At 41.6% G+C, this 18,811-nt stretch overlaps 1 protein-coding gene across 3 annotated transcripts in view; it reads left to right on the plus strand.

The window, feature by feature from the left end:
- Window positions 1-18,811, plus strand: part of fgfr3 (fibroblast growth factor receptor 3) — a 141,421-nt gene that overhangs the window by 66,620 nt on the left and 55,990 nt on the right. The gene's annotated exons all lie outside the window — the stretch shown is intronic.

Raw genomic sequence — 18,811 nt, forward strand, 5'->3', positions numbered from 1 at the left:
TTCAAAAGCAGCTGCAACATTTTGTTGCTCTGATTGGCCCATAAAGATGTGACGGACAGAACGTTCATCCAGTCACCCTCCGAGTTCTTTTTCAAAGGCTCTGCCCTTTCCCAAACGGCGTCTATGGAAGGTTTACCATACTAGGTTAAATTAGCTGGGATGTAGCTATAGTTTGGTGGCAGTTTTCTGGGCAACATTTCTTTATGAAATAAATGCAAAAAAAAAAAATACTTGAAGCTTTCCTTGAGGGAAAAGATGCTTCAACATGAGTTTGTGAGGTTACAGGTTGCCATGGTAGCTATTAGCTCGGCAGTCGCTGTAACGATGCAGCAGTTAAATCAGAACTGGCCCACATTTCTTTATCAAAAAAGAGCAAAGAGCCACACTGAAAACTGTGGTGTATTTGCACATCTCTTGACCGGCTTTGGCATTTATTTAATTCACTCAGAAGCTCCGCCATTTATAAACTATGGCAGCGTTAGCCTGTAGAGCTCAGGTCAGTATCAGTGCTGAGCATATCTACCAGATCATTCTGTCCTGTTACTCTGATTGGCCTGTAATAAATGTGAAATCTAGTCATGCAGTGGATGAAACAGCATGTCAGGTAAACTGATTTGATTGGAGCCTTCCTGAAATGCTCATATTCAACAAGGATATTTAGCCACAGCTCAACTAAATATCATTTCATCTACACTCATAATGGTCATAGCACTTCAAACAACACCAGAACAGACTTTTAAAGCTCAAGTGAAGAAAGATTTCTTCATCCATTTCTGAAAAAGAACAAAGTAGCCCTGCAGGTGTTTGCACTATTAGAAACAGCATCCCGAACACTTAAAAACCAAGTGTTAATGTGTTCTTCACTGCTTCAGTCAGAAACTGTGACCTGGGCTCCATTAAGGCAGCATGAAGAGCGTCGTTAAGCTTAATGTGCAGCACCTGCTGTTTCACACATGCACACCCTTCTCAACAGAGCCGGCTGTTTAAATGATGAAGTTAAAGTATGGTGTTTGCTTTAGTTACAGGAGCAAAAATGGTCTCAACACAATATTTGTGCCAACATCTAATCTGCATTTTACAATTTAGGCTCAGGATGACGAATGATTTTGTTTGTAGGAGCCACGGTTATTGCTCAGAAAGGAGCTTTTGTCTGCAGTCTTGTCACAATCATTGGATTTATGCATCTGATTAGAGTTTTAGATCAGTTATTTGAGTTATACGACCCTTATAATCGCTGTCTGTCTCGCTGTGCTCACATTAAAGCGTCTCCCCAGAGCGCTAAACTAAACGGCACCATCGCCCCGGATCAAAAGCCGCTGTTTCTCTGGAGGGTAACACCCCTCTCTGTGCTCCGCTGTGATGTGAGCTGTTTCGGCACTCAGAGCCGTGCCGAGTTCAGGTACAGGTGAACAAAGAACGACGACGGATGTCTTCTGCCGGCTGAGTGCGGCGTTAACACGCTCTTTTCTGTCAGCGAGCACGACTCCTGAGAGACAGAAAGCGTCTCCACCCCTCGGCGGGCTCGCGACCAGCCAGACGCCACACTGAGACCCCTTTGTTGCAGCTACCAAGGGAGACAGTGAAGAGTGAGATGTGTGCAGAGACAGATAGTAAAAATAAAAATTATTGGAAGAGAAGTAAAGAGTGAGACAAGAGAATCCAGACAGAGATACTTATGAGCGGATGTCTTTAAGTTATATTTACACCATTACAATGCTTTTCCTACATTTTATAACTGTCTGCAAACTTTAGCAAAAGTTCAAAGAACACTGATGCGATTAAGCAAGTCTAGATCTTGACGTGAAAAGCTGAGGAACAGCCAGAGACATGTCAGCAGTCTCAAACCATCCATAATGCCTCAAACTGAGTCCCAGTCCAACGTTACTGCCGGACACAATCAAAGCCAGAGGCAAAATATGGAACTGTTTCAGTGACGGACACGCAGCTGAAATCAAAGCTGTCTTACTCGTCACATTCAGCTCAAAAAAAACAAAAACTCTGAGACAGAGACGGTGGCTCTGAATGAAGCGTGGTCTATGTTTATGATCACACAGTCTACACTCCTTTCAAAATGTCTGGTACCTCAGCACTTCTTGGGCAATTTAACATTAGAATATCAAGTTTTTAGGGACATATATGGCCGAAAAGCTACTAGGAATTTACAAAAACAGATCTACAGTCATGTTTGTAACCCAAGAAGAGAGAGCAGTGCCCTAATTATACCCTACAAATGCATTTGTTCAGAGTAGACACTGATTGGTAAAACCAATAAATAACATACTACTGGGTACCAAGGGCTTCTATTTTTGTTGCTGTGGTATCAAATATGTGGATTATTCTAGCATCATACTACAATAAGGCTAAGGTTGGGCAATTATCTGGGGCCAAAGGACCTTAAAGATATTTATTAGTCCAACTACTTTTGATGATTTAGATGTGTATTTTGAATGAAAATGAGGGACCAAGAGTGAGTGCAATAGCATCAAATACATTCCGATTATCCAAGAAAGAACCCTTGTCCCCTCACAACATAGTTGAAGAGCCCCAGAGAGCCCCAAAATGTCTTCATATTTCAAGACAGTCTGGCTGCAGACACTTCATCTGTGTCACCGTATGTCTCAGAATGGAAATACACGTTAAAACTCTCAAAATAAATCAGATTAAACTTCTGTTTAGGGTTAGGGTAAGTGTTAGGATACCAAAGGTTAAAAACCTGACATGTAAATCCTGATTACAAAACTGTAAATGAACAGACTGCTTAAAGAGGAAAAAAGCCCATAGCTAATGTAGCTATGTAGCCAATGTAGCTAAAGCTAAGCTCACAAAGCAGCTACGTATTTACACAATTTACACAGATAAGTTAGCTTTAGCTACATTTGCTTAAGCTCACATTTCGTAAGCTTAGCTAGTTAAAGATAACAGCTATGTAGCTAAAGCTAAGCTCACATAGCAGCTACGTGAGCTACATGTCTACACAATTTACACAGATTGCTTAATCTTACCTAGTTTAAGATAGCAGAGCTATGTTGCTAAAGCTAAGGCCACACAGCAGCTATGTAAGCTACGTATCTACATGATCTACCCAGCTAAGTTAGTTTTAGCTGCGTTTTCTAAGGATCACATTGCTTAAGCTTATTTAGTTTAAGATGACAGAGCTATGTAGTTAATGTAGCTAATCTAAGCTCGCACAGCAGCTTTGTAAGTTATGTAGCTATGTTATCTACATAGCTATGACAGCTTTGGCTTCTTTTGCTTGAGCTTACTTTGCTAAAACTGACTTAGCTACATTGGCTTATGTAGTAATGTTAATTACATAGCTAGTGTAGCTGTTACATTAATTAGCATGTCTACATTAGTACCTGTGGAAGTGTAGAACTCTTTCTGCACCATGCACTTTAGTTAGGGTTTAATGGGTCAGCTGCATCACAGCTGAGTTGCTGTTGTTCCTAAATACTTCCACTTTATGATCAGATCACCTACAGTTGACTGGGAAATATCCAGCAGGGATGAAAGTTCACAAACTCTTATTGCAAAGATGGCATGCATCACAGTGCCGCGCTTAAAGTCACTGAGCTCTTCAGAACGACCCATTTTTACCACAAATGTTTGTAAATGCAGACTTCAGAACCAGGTCATTTTATACACCTGCGGCAACAGGTCTGATTGAAACACCTGAATTTAATCATTTATAGTTGGCAGAAAAGTAACCAGCAATCAATAATCCCTGTAGAAAAAGGTCCAAAATGAGCTCATAGAAAAGACATGTCATAGTTTTTTGTAATCATTTTCCACGTTGAGTTTTTTTGGCCTTTCACTGACTTTAAATCATTCACCAGGAGTGAGATCTACTCCTATTCCCTGCATTATTCATGTGATGCTTTCCCTCTCTGTTAGAGTGAACTTCAGAGATTTCTAATGAGGTATTTGTTGCTGATGACAGCATGGCGGCTGAGCTCTGAAAAAGTCTGTCAAAAACAACAACACAGTGTTAGGCTGATGTCTGGAAAAAGCCTTAGTTCCAGATCAAGTCATTCCCTCCATATTTGTACAAATTCATTCATTTAAGACTCTGAAATTAAAGAATAATATTTTAGTTCTTATTGTAGCACTCAAAGCACTCCATCTTTTAATGAACAAAGGAATGTCTGCTAATATTCTTTGTCTTGGTGCTATCTCTTTCAGCATGTAATCCCTTCTTTCTGCTCACTTGGATGCTGGAGGATTATTATTGTAATTTGGTGATGTCTTAATAGAAATTTGGCTCATTCTATGGGGCGTTTATGCGATATGCAGGGAGATAGAAAGAAGGATGCTGCAGGGTAAGACTGCAGAAAGCTTTCTGTCGCTGTCTTTGTTCAGAGAGTTGCTGTGGATAAGCTTTACACCTGCAATGTAAAACCTGAATGTGGACTTTCAGCTCACAGCTTTAGCCCGAGGCGTTTTTTTAAAGTGGCTGAAGTGGCAGCAGCTTACTGCAGACGTCCTGAATGCTGGTAAATAGCCTCAGACTGCCAGACTTAATCTCTGCATGTAAGTCTACCTCATGACATACAGGGCTCCGATTTCCTGGCCAAAAGAAAAGGGATTATCCCAGAAATGTTAAACCCCATATTGCTGCTTAATGTCCACTAAGCCATCGCTAATTAGCCGGCAGCAGCAGGAAGGAGCCATGTGACGAGGCGCACAATTGGCTGACACAAAACGTCCACATCCACACTCATAAAGACAATAAGAGTCAGAGACATTAATGAGTAAGAAAGGGAGAGAGTTTTATGACCAGTGGCAGGATGAATATTAAAGGATGAGGAAAAAAACATCAGAAAAAGCAGAAGATTTGAGGGGTTGAGTCACTCGATGGCTGCCAGTAGAAATGATGCTGCTGGCTCACAGCTGACTGATCTCAGAGAAGACAGACAGACAGACAGAAACGCTGCTGCAGTCATGAGCTCATTCTCCAACTGCCTCCAGGACTCGCTCAGCCATCTCCCAAAGCCTCCTGGGAAAACAGTGGCAGAGTAGATAGACGTCTGCCCTGCAGCCACAGTGGAGACGTCGATGCACGCAAATGATAGTATCGACAGATTTGGGAGATTGACACCAGGTTTGTGTTTCACGGTTAACAGGAGAGATCGACGGCAGATTTTACACCTTTAAAGTTTACACCTACAGTCACAGGGGAGGTTTTGTGTGTTATTGACCGAACTGTGAGGTCTAAATTTAGCATTTCTATTCCTGGATGCAACACAACTTCTACTTAAGAGGGGTTGAAATAATCACTATAAACCATCTATTACATCCCTGATCCAGATCAATATTTCACATTGATTAAACAGATCAGACATGAAACCATACAGAGTAAACTTTGTAGATATTTGGTTTAAAATGCCTAATGAGATCATGCATTCAAGCATTAATCAGATTAATATATGTCCTTAAATGTCATCAAGGGGGCTGGAAAAATCTTAACTTTCAGCCGTTTGAGCTGGGAAAAAACTGAAAGGAAATTCTTGAATCATAGTTGCATCATCTTGAAATTCTTAGGACAAGAAATAGCCAGAAAGAAACGAGTTGAAAAGTGAAATTGCCTCACAGTCAGGATAGACGTTTTTTTGAAAGAAGAATGAAAGATAATTAGACCAAGAGAAGGAGCTGATAAAACATCATCTGTTCATTTTTTTCACATTTCTGACAGGAAATTAAATCATTTAGTTTAGAATTTATTTTGTTAGCTTTGGCACTAATTGAAGTCTCTGAGTGCAGCTGCACCACTGTAGCCATGCCATAGACGTACTCATGCACTGATGTGTCTGCATGGTTTAGCAACATTTTGCCAAAATGCTCTACAGCAGTGTGGCTTTTATGCCAGGTCCAGGTCTCTCTGCAACATTTCTTGCCTTCCTCTGTACAGGAAACTGATACTGAGTGTACTGTCTATCCTTCCATCCATCTTCCTCCACTTATTTTGGGCCGGGTTGCAATGGCAGGAGGCTAAGCCAGTCAGCCCAGACATCCCTCTATCCCTCTCCTTAACAGTGTTTTCCAGCTCTTCCTTGGGCATTCCGAGGCGTACACGCCAGATGGGATATACAGTATAATACCTCCAGCAAGTCCTTGCTCTAATCCGGGGTCCTTCCCCAAGTTGGATGCACCCAAAAGACCTCTACAGGGAGGGGACCAGGAGGCACTGTAGCGCCACATTATGTAATAATGCCCCATTATGTAATAACCCTAACCATAGGACTTAGTGTGGGCTCCAAAGTACACCCTACCCAACTACCTTGCCCTAACTCTAACCGCTTAGGGACTTATGCCTAAACCCAACCCCCCTTCAGGGCTCTAGACTAGACACCTACCCTTAACCCTAGGACTTAAGGTGGGCTCCAGGGTATACCCTACTACCTTGCCCTAACCCCAACCGCTTACTGGCTTACAAAATGCGGCGTTATTACATAATGAATTGAAAATGTATTACATTATTACATAATGTGGTGCTACAGGCACCCTAATCAGATGCCTGAGCCACCTCAACTGAATCTTTCGAAATGAAAGACTAGCTGCTCTGCTTTGAGCGTCCCCTGGGTGTCCAAGCTCCTCACCTTATCTCTCAGGCTGAGCCCAACTACCATCCTGAGGAAGCACCTCCAACTCTAAGGCCATGGTTCTCTCCTCGATAACAGTGGGTTGCTCCCTCCAGGTGGTGAGTGTCTTTGCCCCAAGTGAAGGTGTTTAAGTACCTCAGGGTCTTGTTCCATGTGAGGGTAGAAGGGGCCGCAAGATCGACAGGCGGATCAGTGCAGCATCTACGGTATTGCAGACATTGTATTGCACTGTGGTGGTGAAGAGGGAGCTGAGCCGGAAGGCAAAACTCTCAATTTACCGGCCGATCTTCGTCCCAACCCTCACCTGTGGTCATGAACTCTGGGTAATGACTGAAAGAACAAGACTGCGGGTTCAAGCGATCAGGCTCTCAAAGTAGAGATGCTGATGCTTCGCATCGAAAGCAGCCAGTTGAGGTGGTTTGAGCATCTTCCTCCTGGTCACCTCCCTGTGGAGGTCTTCCGGGCATGTCCAACTTGAAGGAGACCCAGAGGTAGACCCAGAACTCACTGGAGGGATTGTATATCTTATCTTGCCTGGGAACACCTCTATCCTCTAGATGTCTAGTTGACTTGCTTAGCCTGCTGCCCGCACGTCTGACTGGATAAGTGGAAGAAAATGGATGGATGATGAACCTGCAATGCTATGCTTTCAGTTACCTAGAGTTCATGACCAAAGATGAGGGTTGGAACAAAGATAGAAGAGTAAATTGAGCACTTTGCCTTCCAGCTCAGCTCCCTGACAACTTTTAAAGGGAGAGTGGTCTATCAGTGTCTATCAGATCCACTTTGGAGCTACCATTTTAGGGTAGAAGTGTTACACATTCTCACTTTAACTCTGAGCATTCATCACTTGAAAATATCCAAACTGTTTTGGCTTGTAATGTCTAAGACTTCTCTGTGTTTGAACCCTCCTGAGATGCTGTAAGAAGGTACAGTTTCCTAACTTTAAGACCGAAATGAACCAGCTATCTGAGGGTATCGCACTGGCGTGACAGGAGATCAAATAAGGTCAGAGATCGAACCATCCTCTGCCCTCACACGATGAACAGCAGTACTTTTTGCAGCGTGGAGAGTGTTGTACAAACTCAGAGCCTGTGTGAAGTGAAAGGACAGTGTGAGAGTGTGTGTCGGGGGGGGGAGGAATGTTAACAGAGCCTAATCTGTGCTGTGCTGTGCTCCCGAGCTATGCAGCCTCCTTGTTTACCCTGGCAGGAGAGCAGAGAGCCGGACGCCGGGCCACGCTACACTGCTCCACGGCCGCCATTCCTCCGACTCTGTTTGCCTTGAGTCCCTGCAGGCCCTCCGGGGCAGCGTGCCTTCAAAGAGCACCAGTGTAATCTGTAATGAAATCTGCCTGTGTGCTCGCAGGCGTCAGCGAGGGCAAATTATACAATTACACAATTAGATCCCCCCCCCCCCCCCCCCCCTTCCCCCCAGATCGGTGTCTGAGCGCTGAAGGGCCTTGTGCCGTGGCGATCGGCTCGCTGTGTCCCGTCCTGCTCCAACTAATTGCTGTTGCACTAAAGTTTGGCTGATAGAGAGCTGTAGTCACGCTCCTTCGGTCTGCAGCACAGAGCCAGGAGGCAGAGGAGAGGGGATGTGTGTAGGTGTGAGAGCAAGGTGATATGACTCAAAAATCAAAGCTCGATTTATTCTAGCTGAATGGTGATGCACAAGGTAAATTTCTCCAAATGGTGTCAACATTACTAGAATATTCAAAGAATTCAGCTGGAGATCTTTGACTGATCTTCAGTTAAATTTTTGACCACATGGGGAGATCTCTGTCTAAATTGCATAGATATGTCAGCAACAATTGAAAAAGTGAGTTGATCTGGTGAGGAGGAAGGGAAACCACCCATTTTTTCCAAATTTCGCCAGCATAATTGTGCAGTTTAGACTGGATGCAAGGGAGGCAAACCCGTTTTGGTCATTTCAAACAATGAAATGTCCAACATTGAGGGTTTAGGACTGCTATTTTTGTTGCTGTGACAATAAATCACTGTTGTCATTACTGTCAAACCAGATTTACCTGCTGATTAAAATGGACACACTTTTAAAGACATTAATTATAAACATAGCCACATTACACAGAACATTTTCACAAGGCAGTCTAGCTGCAATCTGATTAACTCAGATGCCCCCTCTTACAGACCACAACAGTGGGACGCCACATCTGTCAGAATAGAAATACACACTTAAACTTTCAAAATTAAATGGTAGGAAACTTTCTGACCTGCAAAACCTTTTAACTACACATTTACTAAAGCTACAATGTTACAATTGCTTATTTAAAAAATGCTTACATGGCTAAAGCTTAAGCTAACAAAGCTATGCTAGCTAATATGTTAAGTAGCAACATAGTTAAATCGAAAGCAAGCCAGGCTATGCTAGCTATGCAAATGCCGAAGATAAGATACCGAATCTAAAGCAAACCAAGCTACTTTAGCTATGTAAGCTGCATAGGTTACATAGCTACACAGCTAAATCTGAAGCTAAAGAATGTTAATAAAACTGACTAATCAGTCTGCTATAAGGAAAGAAAACTATTCCTACAAGAAAACACTCTAACGCAGGTAACAGCTAAAGCTAACACAGCTGTTATAGGAAAACAGCTTGTCCTCCATAAAAACACTCGAAAATAGCGAACATATCTAAGGCTAAAGCTAAAGAAGCAAACTCTAAAGCTAACACAGCTACTTTAGCTATGTTAGCTAAATTGGTTATGTAGCTACATAGCTTAATCTCAAATCAGCCAAGCTATGTTAGCTATGTAAATGACATAGATAATAGCTGAAGAAGCAAAATCTAAAGCTAACATAGCTACTTTAGCTATGTTAGCTGCGTTGGTTATGTAGCTACATAGCTAAATCTGAAGCCAGCCAAGCTATGTTAGCTATGTAAATGACATAGATAATATAGCAAATCTAAAGCAAACCAAGCTACATTAGCTAGGTAAGCCGTGTAACCTACCTAGGTTACAAAGCAACATAGCTAGTGAATTTTTCACACATATCTAAGGCTAAAGTAAAAAAGGCAAAATCTAAAGCTAACACAGCTACTTTAGCTATTAGCTACATAGCTAATGAATGTTTAACAAAGCTGACTAAACTGTCTGCTATAGCAAAAAAAACGCTTCCTCCGTGAAAACACTATAACGCAGGTAACAGCTAAAGCTAACACAGCTAAGCTTGCCGACTAAATCTAAAGCTTACAAAACTACATTGGCTATGTTAGCCTTTTTAATTATATAGATAATTCCAATTGCCTAAAGCAAATTAAGCTACATTAGCAACATGAGCTATTTAAACTACAGAGTTTATGAAGCTACAAAATTAACGTAGCAAAGATTCATTAGATTGTGCCTTGTTTGCTAAAGCTAGACCTGCTTTAGAAGAAGTTCTACAAACTGTGGCTCACTTTAGCCCTGTTAGCTTTAGAAAGTTAGCATAGCTACATTGGCTTACAGAGTAGCTTTACCTGTGCAATTAGAGAAGCTATGTTAGCTTTAGCTAAAGCTTATGAATCTAAAGCCAGCCACTGTTCATATAACTACTTCTAAAACGGATCCATCCATAATACATTTATGAAGTTTTGCTTTGTCTGTGGTGTTTGCAGGGTGGTTATTTCATGAATGTAACTGCTAAACTCACCACTGGCCAGAGAGGAAATGCATAAAGTTAGTTTCACTCATCAAAAACTACACTGATACAAGCAATACGTTCTAACCTTGTATCTCATTTAAAAATGTGTCAATAACTCTCAAAATCTCAATCTATTACCCAGCCCTAGTAGGTCTGCAGAACACAAAGAAATGTCATTACACCTGCTGTCCACTCAGACAGTGGAGACCCCTGCCAAGGCTTCACAATCCTCTTAACTTGTTATTTTAATAAAAGAAAGTATTTTAAAAACTTTAATCTGCAGCTGGATCTGCATCAAAATACACAGAGCGACAGGGAGCCATTTAACATGTGCCAGGTTTCCACTCCTTTGAGTTAGTGCAGGAGTTTATGAGAAAATCTCAAGAAATAATCATGCTAGAAAAATAATCATCAGAAAAATCCCTGGACCCAGACCAGGAAGGAGTCTTTTGTTGGCTTGTGGCCTCACTTTCCAGCAATCCTCTTTGAAATTTCTCACAATTTAAAGGTATCACTAACAGACGAGCGACTGAAGTGTCGACAGTAGAAAATACGGAATATGCACGCGGTGATGCATCCAACTTTGTGAGTAAAGAAGTAAATCTTTCAGCTTCTGAAGTCGCAGCAGTTATGTAAAGTTTGCAGCACTTCTTTCTTTAAAACTTTAAGTAAACATGACGAGTTTTGTTGACTTTTGCAGTAAACATATCTAGTGAATGTGAATGCCTGAGTTTGGTAATATCTGTTATGGAGCCTGTTATCCAACGTCAAACCAAACAAACAGATACAGCGGTGTATTTTTAGGCTCCCCCTCCTCGGTTAACCTCTGCAGCTGACAGGTGGACATGACACTGTAACTGCTGAGCTGAGAGAACATGTTACGCTAAACCACTTTCCACTACAGTGGCTGCATATCAGCGCAGGGCAGGGAGGGTTATCTACAGGACCCCCCCAGTCCCTGTGGGGTATCTGCTGTGGTCCCTCTCCCTTCTCTGCCAAGAAAATCCCACTCCCCTCTGCTGAGGAAATACCATCCAGCCAATTAGACACGGGATGGGATTCCTGTGTGTTGCTGAGCGAATGGAGCAGGACGGTGCAGTAAATCAAAAACAAAATGACATCCAGGGATCCACTGTTGCTGGAAGAGGCAGCAGGGGTTTCTGTTCTTGTTCTGCAGACAGACTGAACGAGCTTTTTAAATTAAACTGTTGAGATTATGATAGGAAAGATGGCAGATTTGTCAAACGCATTTGAAGAGATCTTGGACATTAATGATATTAATTTTTATTAAACAGGGCCTTTTTAAGAGTGGAGTTTGCATGTTTGGTTGCTCTACAGGCTACCTCTTACAGCTTGCTACTTGTGTCTCTAAATTGCCCGTGGTTGTGAGTGTGACTGCTTGTTTGCCTCTGTATGTCAGCTCAGTTGTTGACTGAGGACCAGTCCAAGGTATACCCCACCTCTTTCCAGTGCTGGACAATTATCCAGATTTAATTTAAATTACAACTCCCAGCTCCCCACATTCATGAAAGCAGGATAATCATGATTGGTGATTTGGATTTTCTTGACCTTTAAGCTGATTGAGTCCCTTCACACCAATCTGATCTGACACCAGTACTGAGTCAACAACTTGTTTCCTTCCTGTGACAGTGAGACTGGGAATCATTTATGCATTACCCTTAAATTCCATATACTCTGTGGCGCAGCAAGACTAGAGTGTGTGCAGTGGAATTGCAAAGATTGGCCAGAAAGGGAAAGATTTGCCCTCATGGGTTGGTATCATGGATCGAGCCATCGTCAGTGATACCTTGAGTCTATATCAGATCTGATACTAGGATTGAATCAGTGCATACCTAATTTTAACTATGGCCAATGTTACCCTATGAAATCTCGCATGCGTAGAAAAGTAAAGGAATTTACAGAATTGGTTAAAAATTGTCTCTAAGTGCTTTTAATGTTATAGATGTTTTCTGTTAACTCTGTAAAGCACTTCGAATTGCTCTATGTGTGAAAAGTACTGTGCCTTAATTTCAAAGTTAAAGCTTTCAAAAGGCTGTAAACATCCTTTATAGTAAGCAGAAGCAGCATTTGCACCAATTACAGAGACTTAAAGGCCAGAAAACCAGAGGAATAAGATGACATAGCACCGCCCAGTCTGTTTGATTGACAGCTGATCATGTGCAGAAACACAGCAGCTAGCATTTTGCAGCTAAAGGTCAGAGAATAAAACGAACCTCGGCGTGTTTTTGGGACAAAACCATGGAGACGAGACGAGCAGGCGGGCTGATGCTGAATCCACACAGACGTCTATTTTTGGGTTAAAAACGTCATTGTGGCAGACGATCAGCAGCAGCGAGGAGGTGTTTTCAGACCCAGATGAGTCCAGGAGCAGCAGCACAAAAAAGGAGGAGGAGGAGGAGGGAGGGAGGACCACACATCAGGACTGTTTAAAACTCAGAATGTGTTTCTCTTCTTTGAGCGAGTGTGTGGCTGATTATGATGCCAAGAAAACAATGTGTTCAGACTCCTTGGAGGGTTGTCCCACGCTGCGCCGAGTGTCGCTCCAAATACGCCCAGACAGAGGAGACACAGGGAGGGAGAAGTAGTGAAATCTAACAGAGATTTCCCTTTTAAGGTGGAGGCAGATTGTGTGAGGGTGTGAGAAAGAGTGCGTGTGGTAGCACGTGGAGCGTCTGAGCGAGCTGGGGAGTCTCTAACTGAAGCAGGGAGCTGTTTTCAGCTGCTACGTTAGAGGTGGTAAACATACACAAACACGCACAGGGCTTTATCGTCCGTACAATAGAGAGCAGTTACATTCTGTTTGTTTGCTTTCTGGAGATACGTCTGTGTCTTTCATCACTGCTCTCAGTCTGGTAGTAATTACTCAGCACAGCCGGAGCCAAAGTTTGAAGCAGAAGCCAAAAAAATGTGTGTCAGGGATACATCAGGATTCCCTGAGTGTTATGACAAACAGATTCAGTAGATCAGACGCTATCAGACACTGGGAGATCAGAGATGATACTTTCACAGCTTCACCTGGCTGATTGACATCTCACCTGAGTTGTCCTGATGAGATAAAACCCAACTTTGGTGATGCCTGAGGGTCAGATTTACTGTTTAAAGTCTCTACCAGACAATGAGTTATAATGAGAGTAGTCACTGTAAATATTTCAGTCCAGTAACTCAAAGGGAGTCCAATACTGTGCAACAGTAAAAATGAATGCTTTGAATCACTGTCAGAAGGATTTGATGAGCAAAAGAAATGCTGAAAGCAAAAAGGAGTCATCCTGCCTCTGTTACTTTTGAAAGATAATTGATTTCATTAAGGAGACATTAAGCTCTTCAGCTTTGACCACCCAGTCAACCTAGGATTTGGAAATTTGGTAGGCATACTTATCATGTCAGCACCAACAAAAGAGCCTCTTAGACCCACATTGTCAAAACAGGAAGTCCACCGATTTGGAATCACTTATTCTGGGATTAATTACTCCTACAAAATGAATGCAAATTCGTGTAAAATTACATGTAAAGCCAAAAAAGGCCTTGTCCTAAAAGAAGATACAAAACTGTACACAACAAAAAAGACTGATGTGTCGCCATGTAGAAGGAAGTTACTGTTATGCAAGCATACTGGGAGTAAACTGTCTCAAATTGTTATAACAGACCACCTCTTAACATATCTGTATGCCAACAGATAAAATCTGTCATAAAGGGCATGGCAGTTACCTAATTGTTTTATACATTATTGTTGTAGCCCAATATAAGGGTGTGCCATAATCCCAACATTCCCAACAATTTACATATTCCTTAAAAATAAAAAATAAAAAAATACATAAAACTTTATGTAGGAAAGTTTGGACTACACAAGATCTTGTCCAAAAAGAACAGTTTAGCTCATATACAAAACTAAAGGGGCATGACTCTGGTGGCTCGTCAAAGTTTTATGCATCGCCATTTAATAGGAATTTACTGTTATGCAAACACTACATGGAAACTGTCTCAAACTGTTAATGTGTTATCACAAACAACTTCTAAGCATATGTTTGCCAGCATCTGTCATAGAAGACATGACAGTTCACAGCTGTTTACCTTTTTTATTTGAGACATCATTGTGGCTTCCTGTTGATTTGACAACCATATTTTCAAACTAGACAGGAAGTCCACAAATTTAAATTTTTGTTACACGAAATGGATCACAGTTGTCATTTTCAGGCCTCATGCTCAGATTGATTGATCACAAATTGAATACAAATTTGTGGAAAATGCCTTGTAGAACTAGAAAAGACCTTGTCCAAAATGCAAATTTTAGCTTAAATACAAAACCGAAGGCGCCTGAGTGGTGGCTAATCAAGGTTCAGTGTAACGCCATGTAACAGGAAGGTACTGCTATGCAAGCATACTGGGGAGTAAAACTGCCTCAGATTGTAATTATGTGATCACAGACCACTTCTAAACAAATTTGTATGCCAGTACTGCCATAGAAGACATGACAGTTAATGCTCATTAAACCTTCTTGAGCCTTATAAACATCAGTGTGGCAGTGCATTTTGAGATGGGGCCATGACCCCAACATCCTGAAATTAATTACTCTCACAAAATGAATAAAATCTCTGTAAAATTGTATGTAAAACTAGAAAAGACATTCTCCAAGAAGAACACTTTAGCTTTTATTCTAAACTGAAGTGGCTTGAGTGGTGGCTCATCAAAGTTACATGTTTTGCCATCTAACAGAAAGTTAATGTTATGCAAACCTACTGGGAGTAAACGGCCTTAAATTGTAATTTTGTGATTGCAGACCACTTCTAAGTATATCTGTTTGCCGACACTGGTCATAGAAGACATAACAGCTCGTAGTGCTTTAACCTTTTGAGTCTATTGGACACCATTGTGGCCCATTTTGAGGCTGTGCCGTGAACTCAGCATAGGCTAAACCCCAGCATGTGCAAAGGTGCAAGGGCCTATTTAGTAGATTTACTTTGGGGCACACCCACACTAGGCCCCAGTACAGTGCCACAGCAATATTGCCTTTTCCCCAGTCCTCTGCTGGCCTACACTCACATTGTTCCATATCCAGCCGGGCCTGAGCATGGTAACCTCTAGGTAAACGTCATGTCGTAACATGATGCATGCATTGCTTTAGTTTAAAAACAGCGTGGTCTCATATTTGTGCTAGAGCTGGAGCCAGTTAGCAGCTGGTTCAACTGTACCACTTTTTCGTCCAGCCACTTCTTTTCCAGGGAATTGATGCCATGCTGGAACCAGTTTTTTCTGGCCCAGAGACCTTTTTAACTATCACCCTGACACCAGGAAAAAATGAAGGCAAACCAATCTGGATAAAAATGTCTCTAAAGCAGCACCTCTAGTCAAAGATTGTTGTTTTCTGCACAGCTAACTTCTCTTGCAGGTCCTAAATATTAATTTCCCTAACCTACCAAACAGGTGGAGAGTGCCAGACTTGCTCACTGTGACCGTTTACAGCATGTTAGGGGTTGTCAGTTTGGATATTTGCATTATCTTTTCGGTCATTTTTTTGCACATTATTCTTGGTTTGGACGTCTCTCAGCTCCCGTCAGACTCAAATTTGATCGAACTTGCACATAAACTCACATGAACGCACACAGCCAGACACCCACAAGCGCAGACATTGAGATGGTAATTAGCTCCTCTCTGTCCTCCTGGTTTGAAAAGTAAAAGAGACATCTGATGACCGGTCAGCCACCTCCCCAGCTTTTGTCCACACTCACAGAGACGTATAAAGAGAGAGAGCCATGCCTCAGTGCTCTCAGTGCTCTCAGCCTCCACACCCACACCACAGGAACAATAGACCGCTCTGACTCGCTACACTCTCTTTGTCCTCCATCTTCTCAATACAACTCAATAAATCGCTGTGACAGGTTTCCAAACTCTCAGGATCGGACGATTCAAATGAACTCTCGCATTGTTGTCAGGGGAAGAAGATGATGAGCATTGTTTGGCTCTCGTGACGCTCCAGGCTCCAGTTTGGTGTTCTTTATCAGTCTGTCAAACTGTGTTTTACACTCTTTGCACATCTTGACCTTAACTGTATCTCCAGGGACAGACTGGAGGGCTGGATGGGTGCAGGTAGAGCCTGATGTCTATCAGAGCAGAGGGGGGAGACCTCCAGTAGAACGAAAACCTCACATCTGTTCTGGTAAAGTACATAACTCATCCAAGATGGATCAATTTGAAGACAGGGCAGGAGATCAAGTTTTCCCGTCTGTGCCATGTTAAAGCAATTTAAAAAACATGAAACGAAGAACTCCTGGAGGGTCCTCTCAAATTTTCAGTTATGCAGTAATACAGCAGAAAAATCAACCACTGTTGGATAGAGGGCTTTTCTGGGGGGGAGGAAATTACATCAGAACCACAGATATTTATTTCTAAAATTCTGAAATGATTCAAAAGGGTATGATAGCTCTTTTCTTCCACTTAAAAAAGGAAACAGGAGGTTAGGTAGTTATTTAAAAAAATCTAAAATGAGTAATTGAGATGAAAAGTCAAAATTTTAGTAAAGAATATCAATCTTAGGAGGTACTAAATTGTAATTATGCATCAGAGATGCATGCTGTTAAACTGTGTGCTGATTGGACAGTCCCTCTCCTCTTTAAGTCTGCAGGACGTGGCTTTCATAGTTTCCAAAACATTTAAAATTTGGATTAATCTGACCACAGAACAGTTTTCCATTTTGCCTCAGTCCATTTTAAATGAGCTTTGGCCAAAAGAAGATGGCAGCATTTCTGGCTCGTGTTCACATATTGCTCCTTCTATAGCTTTTACTTGAACTTGTGGATGATATGGTGAACTTTGTCGACAGACAATAATTTCCTGAAGTGCTCCTGAGCCCATGCAGTGATTAACAGCACAGAATCATGCCTGTTTTAATGCAGTGCTGCCTGAAGCCCTAAGAGGGCTCCAAAACCAACCTTTGGCCTCCCCTTGTACTAGGGGTGGGAATTACTAGTAGCCCCACAATACGATATTATCAAGATACTTGGGTCATGATTCGATATTATTGCGATTTTAAACATTTTGCAACACAGTGAGTATTGCTATACCATATATTGCGATCTATACCTTTTTTTTTTTTTCCTTTTTAGCTAATTTAGCATTAGTCTTGCCCTCATGTTTGTCATGTTTCCACAGTATTTTATTTTCATGTGGCACTTTTTGCAAAACTCATGTCATTTCCATCTCATTTTGCCCTGCTTGCATTCCTAATGTCCTTCCCCTAGTGGTGCCAGGATTGTTGTGCTAACTTTCTCCTGCTCTATGACCTCTGCCGAACTCACTGGACAGACATTTTTCCACATATTTTTCCATTATCATAGACTTCAGTTCATATTAGAATTAATTTGGAAAAAAAACGACAATTGGTGGATGAGACGATATGATATATCACCAGACAAATATTGCGATACTATGCTGTAAAGACTTTTTCTCACACCCCTACCTTGTACACAGAGATTTCTCCAGATTCTCTGAATCTTTTGATGACATCATGGACTATAGATGTGAGATATTTAAAGTCTTGAAATTTTATATTTCTGAACATTTTTCTGAAATGTTTAAACACAGTTTTTCTCTGACTGGTGAGCCTCATCCTTACTCCTGAGAGACTCTGCTTCTCTAAAATGCTCCTTTTATACCCTAGCATGTTGCCAGTTACCCTCATTAATTGCATAATGCCCCTCCAGCTGTTCTCCATTAGTACCTCTTACCCATCCTGACTTTTTCAAGATAAATTGCTGCCATCAATTCAAAATGAGCGAATATTTTTCATAGAATGGTAAAATGTCTCACTTTCAACATCTGATATATTAAATGTTCTTTTGTGAAAACGATATGGGTTCAGGAGATTTGCAAATCACTGCATTCTGTTTTTATTTACGTTATATTCAGCGTACCAACTTTTCTGGAATTGGGGCTGTAAATAAAGCATAAAACACAACTCCAAATACAAAAACCCAACAGTAAAAGAGCTCATGAAGAGTTCAGCTAACATTGTCAACCCATACATCTAAGACCCCAGAACAAGCCATACTAGACCGAGACTGGCCTGACGGTTTATTGAGGTCTGGGACAGGGATTGGGATTTGGCCAATTATTGGTATCTGCATAATATTTTACTGAATTATTCATCAGATAGTGCTCTACTTTGGTGTGTCCTCCCCTCTGGCTTTATTTTCACCCCCCATGGTCAGACTAAATGTCCTGTGTATAGTCCAATCTGATTGGCTAGATGTCACAAGAGTAGCACAAGCCAATCAGCACTCAAGCCTGGGTGCCACTGACCACTGAATTTGGGCTCAATTTCATTCTCCTGCATTTTTTTTAACATGCACTTTTACTTCCGCCACTTTTAGTACAGTTTGTACGTCATAATAAATGCATTTAAGTTCTAGATATTGGTTATTAGTCTCATAAACTATTTTAGGTTGACCCCTAAAATAAATACCTCGGGATCAGAGTTGTAGCTTTGTTCACAGAGCAGGTATCCATGAACAGAAGTTGCGGTCTTTACAGTTTGGTTGCTGGTTCTAGTCCACGTTC

This window comes from Cheilinus undulatus, linkage group 18 (assembly GCF_018320785.1).
Source record: "Cheilinus undulatus linkage group 18, ASM1832078v1, whole genome shotgun sequence".
NCBI lineage: Eukaryota > Metazoa > Chordata > Actinopteri > Labriformes > Labridae > Cheilinus > Cheilinus undulatus.